The following is a 13362-nucleotide window of genomic DNA, read 5'->3' as shown; positions in this document are numbered from 1 at the left end:
ACTCAATGTGTTCACTTTGTTCCTCTCTATCATGGTGTATCATATGCTATGTAGTAGTTATCTACAAGAAATAGGCAAAACAGTGGTAAAATGAGCGGGACCAATGGCAAACCTCCTGGGTTGGAATTCTGCCTCCAATCCTTTGATAACTTTTTAACTTTACACAATTAACTGTTCGTCTTTTTCCTCATCCTAAAAATAAGAAATAGAGTACCTCTCTTAAAGGATTAAATGAGACAAAATAAGTAAAGGGCTTTAAACTATACTTGAAATAAAATGCTTAATAAAATCTCTCTCTCTAGACTATAAAGGCTTTGGGGCGCCTGGCTGGATCAGTCGGTGGAGACCGAAGTTCCTGATATCTGGGTTGTGAGTTTGAGCTCCACATTACAGGTAGAGATTAGTTAGAAATAAAACCTTAGGGGTCCCTCAGTGGTGGCTCAGTTGGTTCAGCATCTGCCTTCAGCTCAGGTCATGATCCCAGGGTCCTGGGATTGAGCCCCACATCAGGCTCCCTGCTCAGCGGGAAGCCTGCTTCTCCCTCTGCCTGCCACTCCTCCTACTTGTGCTCTCTCTCTCGCTCTCTGTGTCAAATAAATAAATAAAATCTTTTTAAAAATCAAATAAAATCTTAAAAATACAAAGACTATAAAGGCCTTAATGTCAGAGTAGAGACAGACAGACACACAGAGAGAGAAAGAGACGGAGATCTGTGTTGAATTGACCATGCTAGACCATATTTGCTCTTTCCTTTTTCCTCCATAACTGGCAGGATATCTGTCACAAATGCCATTTTCTGCATTACACCTCTCTGAAATCTGCCCTAAATTTTTTTTCTTAAAAGATCATTTATTTATTTATTTATTTGAGAGAGAGAGAGAGAGAGAGAGAAGGAGCAGTGGGGAGAGGCAGAGAAAGAAGCAGACTTCAGCTGAGCAGGAAGCCTGGTGCAGGGCTTGATCCCAGCACCAGGAGATCATGGGCTGAGCCTAAGGCAGACACTGAACCGACTGAGCCACCCAGGAGCTCCCTAAATTATCTTTAAAATGATCTTTTTTTCCCCGAGTTGGGCATGTTTCATAAGGTCTGCTTCCAGTAGTCCCAGCTGATGGCTGTGAGAAGGTACAACCCAAATTACAGCTGACTTCCTTCTCTTAGGATATGTTACTTTACTAGGGGAATTTATACCTACTCCCAAACCCTAAATTTCTTTTTCTTTCTTCTTCTTCTTCTTCCCCTTCCCCTTCTTCGTCTTCTTCCTCTTCTCTCTTCCTCTCCTCCTCGTCCTTCCTCTCCACCCTCTCCACTTCCTTCCCCTTCCCTCCAATGCTAATGCTGGTCAAAACTACTGAAGGAGTAAGAGTTACCTGGGGGAGGGGGGGTTGAGGACAGGCGACAGGCAGTGCCTGAGTGGCTCAGTTGTTAAGCGTCTGCCTTTGGCTCAGGTTGGACGGGACCAAGCCCTGGCTCTGGCTCAGGTCGTGATCCCAGAGTCCTGGGATCCCTACTTGGCTGGAAGCCTGCTTTCCCTCTCCCACTCCCCTTGCTTGTGTTCCCTCCCTCTCTCACTGTGTCTCTCTCTGTCAGATAAATAAAATCTTAAAAAAAAAAAAAAGGTACCTATGGGGACACAAAGGTGAATGCAACAATCCTTTCTCACACAAAAAGCAAAGTGTTATTTGTTATGGCAACATTTTCATGTGTTCCTGATACATGCAGGAGAAGTTCATAGATACTACACACACACACAGTGACCCCACAGTTAAATAAATAACTGCATGTATGAATGCTGAGTTCCACATAGGGAAAAAAAAGTGATTTCTGTAGAAGTTCTCAGATCTTTTGATAAGCTAATATGCATTGTCCCTATGTGAGAGGTAAAGGGAATGAATATGCAGCTCTCCTCAAATTTAGTTGACCACCCCTCTGCTCCCACCCCCCATATGCATCCAGCACTACACTGAACTTGAACATGTCAGACTTCACTGTTGCTTGTCTTTTACATTTGTTTGTAGTTTCCTGTGTCATACAAAAAGTTTAAAAAGTTGGCATTGTAAAGTTTACCTATTGTTTCCTTTATGATTTTTACCATAAAATCTCTTTTTAAAAAATACTTCCCTGTCTGAAATCCATAAAGATATTCCCTTTGTATTTTCTTATAAAGCGTTTTTAGGGCACCTGGGTGGCTTGGTCGGTTGGGCATCTGCCTTCAGCTCAGGTCATGGTCCTGGAGTCCTGGGATGGAGTCCCATAGCAGGATCCCTGCTCAGCAGGGAGTTGACTTCTCCCTCTGCCCTTCACCCTGCTTATGCTCTCTCTCAAATAAATAAACAAAGTCTTTTTTTAAAAAGTGTTTTTAAATTTTTTGTCATATTTAGATGCATCAGTGATTTGTTTATTCACATGCCAAGCCAGTTGCTTTGTCTTTCCCCACTGATGTACAGTGCAAATAGCATCACAGCCTAGATTTCTATATGTGTATGGGTAGGTCTGCGGGTCAATTAGAATTTGCTTCCATTCTTCCTCAAGATAGAAGTTTCTTTTAAAAATTTTTATTTATTTATTATTTATTTATTTATTTATTTGTGAGGGAGAGAGAGTGCACAAGTAGGGGAAGCAGCAGGCAGAGGGAGAAGTGGACTCCCAGCTAAGCAGGGAGCCCGATGTGAGACTCAGTTCTAGGACCCTGGGACCCATGACCTGAGCCGGAGGCGGAGGCTTCACCAACTGAGCCATCCAGGCATCCCAAGATAGAACATTCTTCTTCACGCTATCCACAAAGGCAGTCTAGGTGATGTGACATTCTATACACACCTTCTGTGTCCCTTTGCTTTGAAAGGTCTTGACCTCATGGTCCCATATAGTGATATCTGCATTCCAGGCAGCAGGAAGGAATGAAGGTGATAAAGAGAAAATGAGCAGGTACTCTCCAATGAGCCGCAAGCTGCTGCATGGTATGTTTGCCTACATCCTATCAGCCAGAACCCCAGTTGGGAAACAGGGTCTATATCCTGGCCATCAAGTATATACTAAAAAGTCCATAAAATGTGAAGAGAGTAGACACTGGGAAATAGCATCCCTCTGCCAGGTTTTTTTGGTTTGGTTTTTTGGTTTGGTTTTTTTTTTACTATTTATTCTCTTTCAGTGAGGAGCCTGAGAACATTTTGTTTCTAATATTTAAAATTTTTGTATTCATAGATGTATCAGAAAATTAAAGTATTAAAAAGTGACAAGCAAGAAAATAATCAGCTGTAGAAATGACCATAACATCACATCATTCCAGAAAGATTTCTGTGCGTAAAGATAGGAGGGAAGGTCACAGAGCTACTTCGTAAGAACTGGACCATACTACAAATGCTATTTGAATTCAAAGTATGACATTTAATTCTACTTGAAACTGAAGGAAGAATGAACCTTCAAGTAATGTTTCTTGACCACAAGAGACATTACTCGTTGAAGGGTACCTCTGAGGGTAAACAAAAACGGTGAAAACATTAAGATATTCAGTCATTTTTTAAAAAAAAATGATAACAATTTCGTGTGGTGGCACACAATGTCATCTTAGCTCTTGTGATTCTTTCCATTTTTCCATCTCCCTTGACCCTGCCTTCTGACTTTTGTTACTTATATTGTAGTCATTACATTGTCCAGGTTTATGAGAAATGTATCTGTTCTGTAAACATAATTGCAAAAAAAAAATTGCATAGTTACTTGGTATAGAGTCTAGATTTAAATTAATTCCAAGCTTTTTATCAAGGCTTCTCCATTTTCAAGCTCTTTATTTCAATTTATCTCTTCATGGACTGAGTCTCCTCATTACCTTATTTCATCAAGAAGGGTTTTGGATGTTTAAGAATGTCTGCCTGTTGCCTTTACAATGGAATCAGATCTTGGTTGGTTGTAATGTTCTCGGGTCTCCCCTTCTTTCCCATAGAATATGGTAGGTGTTGCACTTTTTTCTCTGGAAGAAATCTGAGACAAGTCTGAATTTTCCTCCTTGTAGGTGACCTCTTTTTCCTGCTTGTATGCCTAAAGAAGTCACTTTCCATCATTTTTTTTAGTTACACAGTTTCACTAAGACATGTCTTAGTTTTAAACATTCTGAATCAAGCTTTTCTGGAAATAATGGGTCTTTCAATCTGCAATTTACATTTTTCCTCCATTAGACACTCTCCTTTGGCTCTGTTTTTTATTTTCCTCCTTCAAGGATACCAATAAATCCTTATACTGGATCATCTTTGTATGTACTCCATTTCTATTAATTCTAATTTCTTAAATCTTTTTACCTCTGTTTAGCTGCCCCAATTCAGTAATGTGAATTTCGGTGTGGTTAGTTGCCTCTCTTGTTCATTCTAAGTTATCTGTTCTAACATGATGCTGTTTTTGTCCTCAATTTGTTTCCTTGCTATCGATTCTCATTTTATCATCCTATCTTTGAGCCTTCAGTTATTAAATTCATGTTCTTATTCTTTTCTGTGTGAAGCAATTGAAAGCAATTTCCTTTGGTCGGGGCAGGGTGGGGTGGCTGGGGTGTTGAAGAGACTTTGCATTTTGCTTACTGTTTTCCCTCTACTTATTAATTATGAGCTGCCATGTGTTGCCTCCATTTCTTTTCATCTTGATTTGGTGGCTCCGTCCAGACCTACCTTCTGCTGCTGTAACATGATGGCAGGAGAGAAGAGCTCATTGACTATGTCCTCACTCTTTGAGATCAGTCTGTTTTTCTCTCTGAGCTAGGTGAGAGGCAGAGTGTTTGGATTTTGTACACTCTTCCGTAGTCAGAAGTGGAGGAGGTGAAAGAAGAAAGCTCAGCTGAAGCAGAGGGCAGCCCTTGTGCGGGTGTGTGTGCCTGTCCTGAGGTTCTGGTTAATGTTCTGCACAAGGCTCAGGCCATTTGCCTGGGGACCGAGAGGGGGATCCTATATACATTTTGTAAGGAAAGGGGAAACCCAGGCTTGTGTCAATTTCTCAAGTTGGAGTGTTGTTCTAAGGGGTTTTCTTTCCGTCAACTGAGTCAGCTCCACGGGTCATGCTCCCTGCTTCCCCTATTTCTCCCCAGCACACTTTTTAATATAGTTCATTCAGAGGAGGAAGAATATGAGGGCATGACTCACATCTGTTTCCTTCCAGATTCAGGAGCACTAGGGAGAATGTTCAGGATTATGTCCATTTCTAGGCTTTCAGGACAGGGGAGGGAGCAGAAATGTTCTCCACTCCATGTCATCTTTTGTATCTTTCTCCGGTTGCCAAATTTGAAGTTTATTGTATTGGTTACTGATAGCAAATTTCCCCTGTGGTTTTGTCTACTTTCTTTTGTTAGGGGTTGAGAAAGAAATTCTATGAGGAAGCTTTAATCCACTATCTATTTCTAGAAGTGTCCATATACATTTTTAAAACTGTGTTTGCTGGAGTGCCTGGATGGCTCAGTCAGTTAAGCATCTGACTCTTGATTTCCTCAGTTCATGATCTCAGGGTTATGACACTGAGCCCTGTGTCCGGGCTCCATGCTCAGTGGGGAGTTTGCTTGGGATTCCCTCTCTCTCTCATCCTCTGCCCCTCCTTGTTTGTGCCCTCTCTCTCTCTCTCTCTCTCTCAAATAAATCTTTAAAACGAAACCATAAAACGGTGTTAGCTATCACTTGCTTTATAGATCTGACTTGAGTCAATGACTATGAAACAATGCAAAGCCAACTGGGTCCTAGGCACTGAGTTCCCAACTTCTGAGATGTCCCAGACAGGCAAACTCACCCATTTCGTAAGACATGACTCTTAGAGCTAGATTTAGAAATTGAAGTCAGGTATCAGTACTGCCAGGTTGAAGCCTAGACCAGGAGTCCTGGCCTGATGGAAAAGCCATCCTGGAGAGAAGGGACAATGTTGACTCCTCCTTCCAGAAAGACTGGCCAAAGTGGGATGTAGGAGCCGTGTGGCCCAAGGCGAGCACCCAGCAGAAAGCAGGCCTTCCCTAGTCTCCTGGGTTTCCACAGTGGGACCTGCATGCTGCAGATGGGACAAGAAGCATTTCAGAACTTAGGCCCCCCTGCCTTCCGCCAGAACATCTGTCATAGATGTCCTGTACACAAAGTACTCCAAATGCCTTGGGAAGCCTTGGAAATGAGCATCTTTGCCTCCCCTAGGGATCCCCGAGAGCATGGGTCCCTGGGTGTCCTGGGAGAGCCCTGAGACTGTGGTTAGCAGGGACACATCCAGGTTTTAGGGGGTCTGAAACTTCTAGAATTTGGGAGGCTTTTTGTGAGAAAGAGAATACACAATTATAAATACAAGATTAGGTATGGAAGTAATTATTTATTTAGAATGAGAAAGGAACGGAACTTGGAAAAGACCCACATGAGTGAGAGGCCTGGAAAGTTAAGTTTTGTGTGTTTCAGGAGGTCCAGGATGCCCTCAGTAAATGGGCCACAGGAACACCCATAGGTCCGCAGTCCCAGTCACTAGGGATTCCTGAAGCAGTCCCTGTGGTCCAGAGCTGCGTGCTGGGGAAAACAGCCCACTCCAAACCTGGCATGGAGGGCCCGAAGACAGGGCTCGATACCAAATTTACAAAGTGCTTCATAGACTTGTCAGAAGATCCTGCTCCCGGCTCTGCCCCCACCCCCATCTCCTAACAGCCCCGTGGACCCCAGCCTCCCTGAGATGGAAGCATTTTTGCTCCTCCAAGGAGCTCCTTGGAACATTTCTGCTCCTTCTTGCAAAATACAGCCTGTGGACATGAAGGATGTGAAACGTTCACATGCAGGAGAGACCAGCTGATGTGCAGCTAGCTGGCCTGCCCTTTTCAGCAAGGCCTCCCTCCCTGAAGGCTGAACAGGTGAGAGGCAAGCAGGTGAGAAGCAGCCCCACCTCTAGACCCATCTGAGAAGTTGGGCTTGTTTGGGAAAACGTGATCTTCAAAGAGCATGAGGGACATGGAGAGAGGACAAAAACTTCCTGCTGGCCAAGCGACTCAAGGAAGCAAACCATAAGGAAATGAGAGAGTTAACTGGGGAGAAGCAAATCAGCATGCAGAAGGATGGTTTTCAACCTGGGCCCAGAGAGGACGTGCAGAAGCGGGTGGAGGGGAAGGGGTCCAATTGGAAGGACTGAACACCCCTCCCCACCAAAAGACAGCTCCATGGCCTCATACAGTGGGCTTTCACTTCAAGGGAGGCTTCCTCTGCAACGGAAAATAAGCTTGAAAGCCACAGCGGTGGGGGGAATCCATTCACACAAACTGGGTCTGGAAATGGCTGTGACTGGAAGGAATGCAGAGAAAGCAGTGAGTCTGTGTCAAGATAGCTGAGAGGTAAGGTTTTCCCTGGAACCAAAGGGTTCGCCAGGGAGACTGGAGGAATGAATTCAAGGGACCTCAAAGAAATTACTCCAACCTAAATTTGAAATAGAAATCGAAACAAATTAGCAATAAGGAACACACACACACACACACACACACACACACACACACACACACACAAAGATGAGGCCAGCCAACTGAGGAACGAAGCAGAACTAAGGACCTAGTCAACGTGCAGAACGCCATCTAGATGAGCTGGTGGACAAGAGGCCAAGGCCCCATGACTCCCCTGTGTGGTTCATATTACTGCTTCCCCAAGTATTCCTCCCCTGCTTGGGAAAGGTGTTGGGAAAGCAGACAAAGGTCTGAGGACACCCTTCTCCATTCCTTGGTGTGTGACAGAACTTCTGCCGCAGGACTTGGGGCCCATCAGTCCAGGCCCTGCATGGGCAGTATGGTGGAGTAAGCAGAATAATGACCGCCCAAAGACATCCCTGTCCTAACCCCACAACCTGTGAATATGTTCCCCTACAAGGCAAAAGGGTTTTTGTAAATGTAATTAAGTTAAGGACCTCGAGACAGAGAAATTTTCCTGGGCTATCCAGATGGGCCCAATGTAAGGATGAGTCTTGCAAGAGAGAATCAGGAGCATCAGAGAAGGAGATGTAACAAGGAAGCAGAGCTCAGAATGATGCAGCCCCAAGGCAAGGATTTCAGACCACTTCTAGAGTTAGAAAAGGCAGGGAGAGGCGCTCCACCCTGCAGCCTGCAAAAGGACCACAGGCAGCCCTGTCAACACCTTAAAGTTAGCCTGGGAAGACTGTGCTGGGCTGCTGAACTCCCCAACTGTATGACAGCAAATTTGCGTCACGTAAAACCCCACTGTCGTGATTTTCAGAAGCAGTGGGAAACTTACACAGATGGTGTTGTGTCTAAGTGTGTGCACTCTGAGCTCAAGGTGTCTAGATCCCACTTCCAAGGCCACTACTGGCCTGCTGAGTGAGCTCAGGGAACTTGCTTTACATTCTGTGACTCTGCGTCTTAATGGGCAACACAGGATAGTAGTCGTTTCTGCCTTATGTGGTTATTGTGTGCTTAGAACTGTTCCTGACCCAGTAAACGTTCAATAAATTTAAGCTGCAGTTAATTTATTATTATTGTTAATAATAATAATATTATTATTAAATGATCATCAGAAGATATATTTTCCTTACCCTGCTTCCACCTTCCCAACCCTGGATTTAGGAATGAAGCTTGATCAGAAGACAAAGCATGACTTCAGAGTCACAGAAATGAAGGCTGGGCACTGGCGCTATTCATTCACCCATTCAACCGTTTGTTGAGGGTCTACTATGTGCCAGCCACGATTTCATTGCTGCAGCACATGGAGGGAGGAAAGAGGACAAAGGATTTCTTTCCTACATTGCTTTTGCAATTTGTCAGGGAAGAAAATCTTTCCCAGATGCCCCCTAAAATTCCTCCTGGAGTCTCACTGACCAGAGATGAGCCACATGCCCTCTCAGAAGTTCTGGGATTGCCAAAGGTTGGCTCAGATGAATATAATGTGTGTTGACTATATTACTGAGAATATTGAAGTCTGCTGTAGAAGGCAAGAAAAATAAAAGACAGGCAAAATTTCTAAAATGTGATAAGTATAGACAGTAGTTGGTAACTTGCAAGACGTGCTAGACATAGAATAAATGAAACATATGGACGTTGAACATAGATTTAAAAGATACAAGAATATAAGGATGTTACTCGTACACAGAAAGGATCGGAAAAACCAAGCTATAAGGTTAGGATCATGCTAATTCCAGATTGACAGCTGTTATCCCCAGGTGGGGATGACGCCCTCCCCCCGCCCCCTCGGTGATGCTCATCACAATCCCATTCTGGCCCCTTCCTTGTGTGCTCTTCCCTAGCTGCCCATGAGGTCATCCGCATGCTACAGTTGTAGCCAAGGGCACTTGCCCCATGTTTCTTTGATGGAGCCTATGTTGGCTCCAGGAACCTTCCATTTGCTGAGCCCCTCTGTTCAACTTCAACTCTGGTTCTTATGACCACACTGTCAGTGAGCAAAGATGGTGGGAGGGAGGGAGCAATGGGTGGAGAACATGAACATGAGGGAACACAGGACTCCGACAGTGGGCTCCTTCCACTGCACGTACATCTTACCCGAAGTGGGTTCCCCTGTTCAGCTCTTTCCCCTCGCTTCTCCCTGCCAGCCTTAATTTGAATCCTTAAACTGAGTGATTCAACCATCTTAAATCGGTCTCTAAGTCCTTCTGTTCATGGTCTCTGAAGAGCTTGCCTGGTGGAGTCTTAGAAGCTGCATCACATCAGGATAATTTCCCACATGACAAACCCTAATGATTTGTCCCTGAGGGCTGGAAGCATTGCTATCTGAACAAAATTGGAATCCTGTTAGAAAGAAGGGGAGAATGGCTATTGGGGAGGTGCCTGGAGTCACAAGAGTGAGTCTGTTCTAAACTGATGGTTGCCAGAAGGGCAGGGGCGGGGGGTGGAGGGTAAAACATGGCTGAAGGGTAGTGGGAGGTAGAGGCTCCTGGCACAGCATAGGGAAGAGAGTCAATGGTACCAAAATGGTATTGTATGGTGACCGATGGAGCGCATACAGCATAACGCCCCGGGCTGTCAGGTCACTATGTTGCACACCTGAAACTAACGTAACCTTGTGTATCAGCGACACTTGACTGAAAAAATAAAATAGTCTGTTCTGACTCCAGGCCAGACAGAGTTCATTTGAGATAGAAGAGTTCGTTTTTCTGATAACTTGCAGATATGGGACCTTTAGAATTTGTCCTTCCTGAAGTGAAGGGTATGGACTGGCCGGCTTCTCGGGGTCCTGCTGGCCCGTGCGAGTATGATTATAGAAGGTTTGGGACTGACTGAGATCATTTAGTCATTCGCAAAACAAAGACTTACCAAGCTGTGTTCTGGAGGCATGAGGATAAGGCATGGTTACTGGACATGCAAACATAAACGTTATAACAATATATGGCTGAACCTGGGCACCCCTTTAAGAATCTGCCCTCAGCAAAGCAAAATGTATTGGGAGCCAAATAAAAAGGCACAACTAGCAGCATTACTAAACCCAAATACTGAGCCACCTTGTGCCAGCAACCTGCTGAGGTCTTTCCCTGCCACCTTCCACCTTGTCCCCTGAGAGCTGTCTCACTCTCCTCACCTGCCTGTGTTTGGCTCTCTGCTGGCTTCCAGAACCCTGGGGTTCTAGGTCCCAGCTAACGCTACGGTTCCTTCTCTCCGTGGCTCAGCGATCCTGCTGAAAGCCTGCTGGAGAATCCTTGATGCCCTAACCCGCCTCTCACCCTCCCAATGTGGGTCCCACCCTGGCTGACACAGCCCAGCCCAGGCTTCCTAAGGGGATTCACAGTACCCAGGGAACCTGGAGGAGGAGGAGGCAAGGAGAGAGAGGGAAGGAGAAGGCTTCCCCCGGGATTACATTTGGGCTGAGGCTTACACACTAATTTGCTCTGGTCACAGCGGCTACAAACACAAAGGACGAGCCCACCCAAGGCAGAAACACTCTCTAGGAATGAAGCCAGGGCCTCGGGGAGTGACATTAACTCTTCCAGGCCTCCACTGAGAGAATGACAGCAGGTCAACTCACATTACAAACAACCCATCTGCTTGCTCGGCATGCTCCTGCCCTGCCTGGAGTTGCAGGAGAGTAAAAAAATAGTGTCACAGCCATGGGGCATGACAGCACCCCCTCCCAACGTTTCCATGCTCAGCAGACCTCCCAGAGTTGCTTAGAAATTCAAGGCTTGCTCCTAGCCACTGCCCTGGCCCATTTCCCGTGCCACTGCTCCAAATATTAGTCACTCTCCTCCGTCTCCATTCCCTCCACACTCAGCTGAGGACTTTACCTCTTTCCTACAAAGAAAATCCATCTATTCAGTCAACAAACATCTACTAAGGGCGTACTGTGTGCTCGAGCCACAGGATAAAGCAGGAGTGGTTCTTGCCCTCACAGGAGAGTCAGAGAAATCCAGATGGAAATCCAGACAGGCAAAGCGCAGAGACCAATAGGCTGTGTTGTAACTGAAGAGGCTAGAAGGAGCCAGCTTCGAGAGCCCTGAGCCCTAGCCGCACTCACCACCACTCACCCAGCGCAACACCGGTGCCCAGCATCGTGTCCCAGCTCTTCCTCTGGGCATTCCCTGTTAGCATGTCCATTGTTCCTTCCTTTCCCCACAGTTTAGATCTCTCATTCCCCTCCTCCTTCTACCCTCTCACAGCAAGCCTGGTCTGCGCCCCCTGTCCCCTCACAGCCCTTTCTAGTTCTCTCCTTCTCTTTCCTATCCAACCTCTTGAAAGAGCAGTCTACTTTTCAACTCATGTGTCTGCGTCTGTCATCAGTCTGTCCTTTGTCTCCACAAATCAAGGAAACTGTTCTTGTTGAGGCCACTGATAAACTCTTACTGGCCAAACCCAGTGGTTTCTTTTCAGTTTTGGTCCTACTCTGCCCACACCACACTAGGCTCCCGTTGCTTTCTCTGTTGTGGTATACATACTCATCCGGCAGAAGAGCTGAACACATCTGAAGTGTAGAAAAAGGAAAGACCGGGAGACCCCTGTCCCAGCCAGATATTTGTCTGCATGTAAACAAAAGTAGGATTTATGTCCTGGATTAAGAGTTTAGATTAAAACAACAACAACAACAACAATAACAACAACAAAAACAGGGTGCCTGGGTGGCTCTTTTGGTTAAGCATCTGCCTTTGGCTCAGGTCATGATCCTGGGATCAAGTCCTACATTGGGTTCCCTACTTAGCAGGGAGCCTGCTTCTCCCTCTCCCTCTGCCTCTGCCAGCCACTCCCCCAACCGTGCCGCTCCCCCAACCGTGCCCCTCCCCAACAAATGAATAAAATATTTTAAAATAAATGAATAAAATTTTTTAAGAAACATGAAAAACTATACATCCCCTTGTACAATCTCCACCCCAGCACCTGATTTCTGGCAACAAGTCTTGTGGGGAATGCACTTAGCCGCGGCACCTCACAGGGGCCACGTTCCTGGACATCTCTGCTGCATCTGGACTGCGAGTCTATCAGGACCGTGGCTCGAGTCTCTGGAGTGATGATCTGTTTCTGGTCCACAGAAATTTTATCTTATTTGAGTGCACATCCAAATTTGAATTTTCTCTTTCTACACTCTACATACTGTTGCCTTGGGGCTTCCAAGCATGAACTTTCAGTCCCAATTCTCTTGCTAAATAAGAGATTCTGCCAAAGCACAAGTTCCTGTTACTTCCACACTCCTAAACCTGCAATGGCTCCCACCTCCTTCAAAGTAAAGCCTCTTTATCACGGCTGGCAAAGTGGCACACAATATAAGCCCCCATTGCTCTTCTGAGCCCTTCTCTTGTTCTTTCCACCCTAGCCCCTGGAGCACTCCCAACACAGTCCTTCCTCTACCTGGTATGTTCTTCCCCAGATATCCACACAGCTCCTCCCTTAATCTCTGAGCTTTTTCCCAAAAATCACCTTCTCAGTGAGGTGGCCCTCCCTAGCCACCATATTGACAACATAACACTCCCTGCATTTCCGATTCTTCTTCCCTGCTTTATTTTTGCCCAAGCCCTTGCCAATTATGCTTGCTATGCTAGCATTTGCTCTAATACTGTGTATTTCATTTTTCTTATTTGTCTTCTGTCTTCTCTGCTATCTCGAGCCCCATGAGGAAAGGGATTTGGGGCTGTTTTGCTCACTCATGAATCCCCAGGGCCTGGACGCTCAGGCGGCCCACAATAAATATTGGTTGGATGAAATTGCTGGGTTCATTTAGCTAAAATCACGCATACCCTTGACTCCTCAACAGTACGTACAGCTCTTCTTTCTTCATGTTCCAAGGAGATGGACATGCCACCATTTAGTCATTTCCCTGTGTCCTTATGTCTTGAAAACTCCTGGCTCCTTTGGCTTTTATGACTCTCCTCCTAATTCTGTGTCCATTCCTTCCTCTTCCCCTCCATGAGCTGTTCCTTCACCCACCCTTTGCGGGACTGAGATTTCCCAAGGATCTA

Source organism: Meles meles, chromosome 3 (assembly GCF_922984935.1).
Source record: "Meles meles chromosome 3, mMelMel3.1 paternal haplotype, whole genome shotgun sequence".
Taxonomy (NCBI): Eukaryota; Metazoa; Chordata; class Mammalia; order Carnivora; family Mustelidae; genus Meles; species Meles meles.
This window is presented reverse-complemented; position numbering follows the sequence as displayed.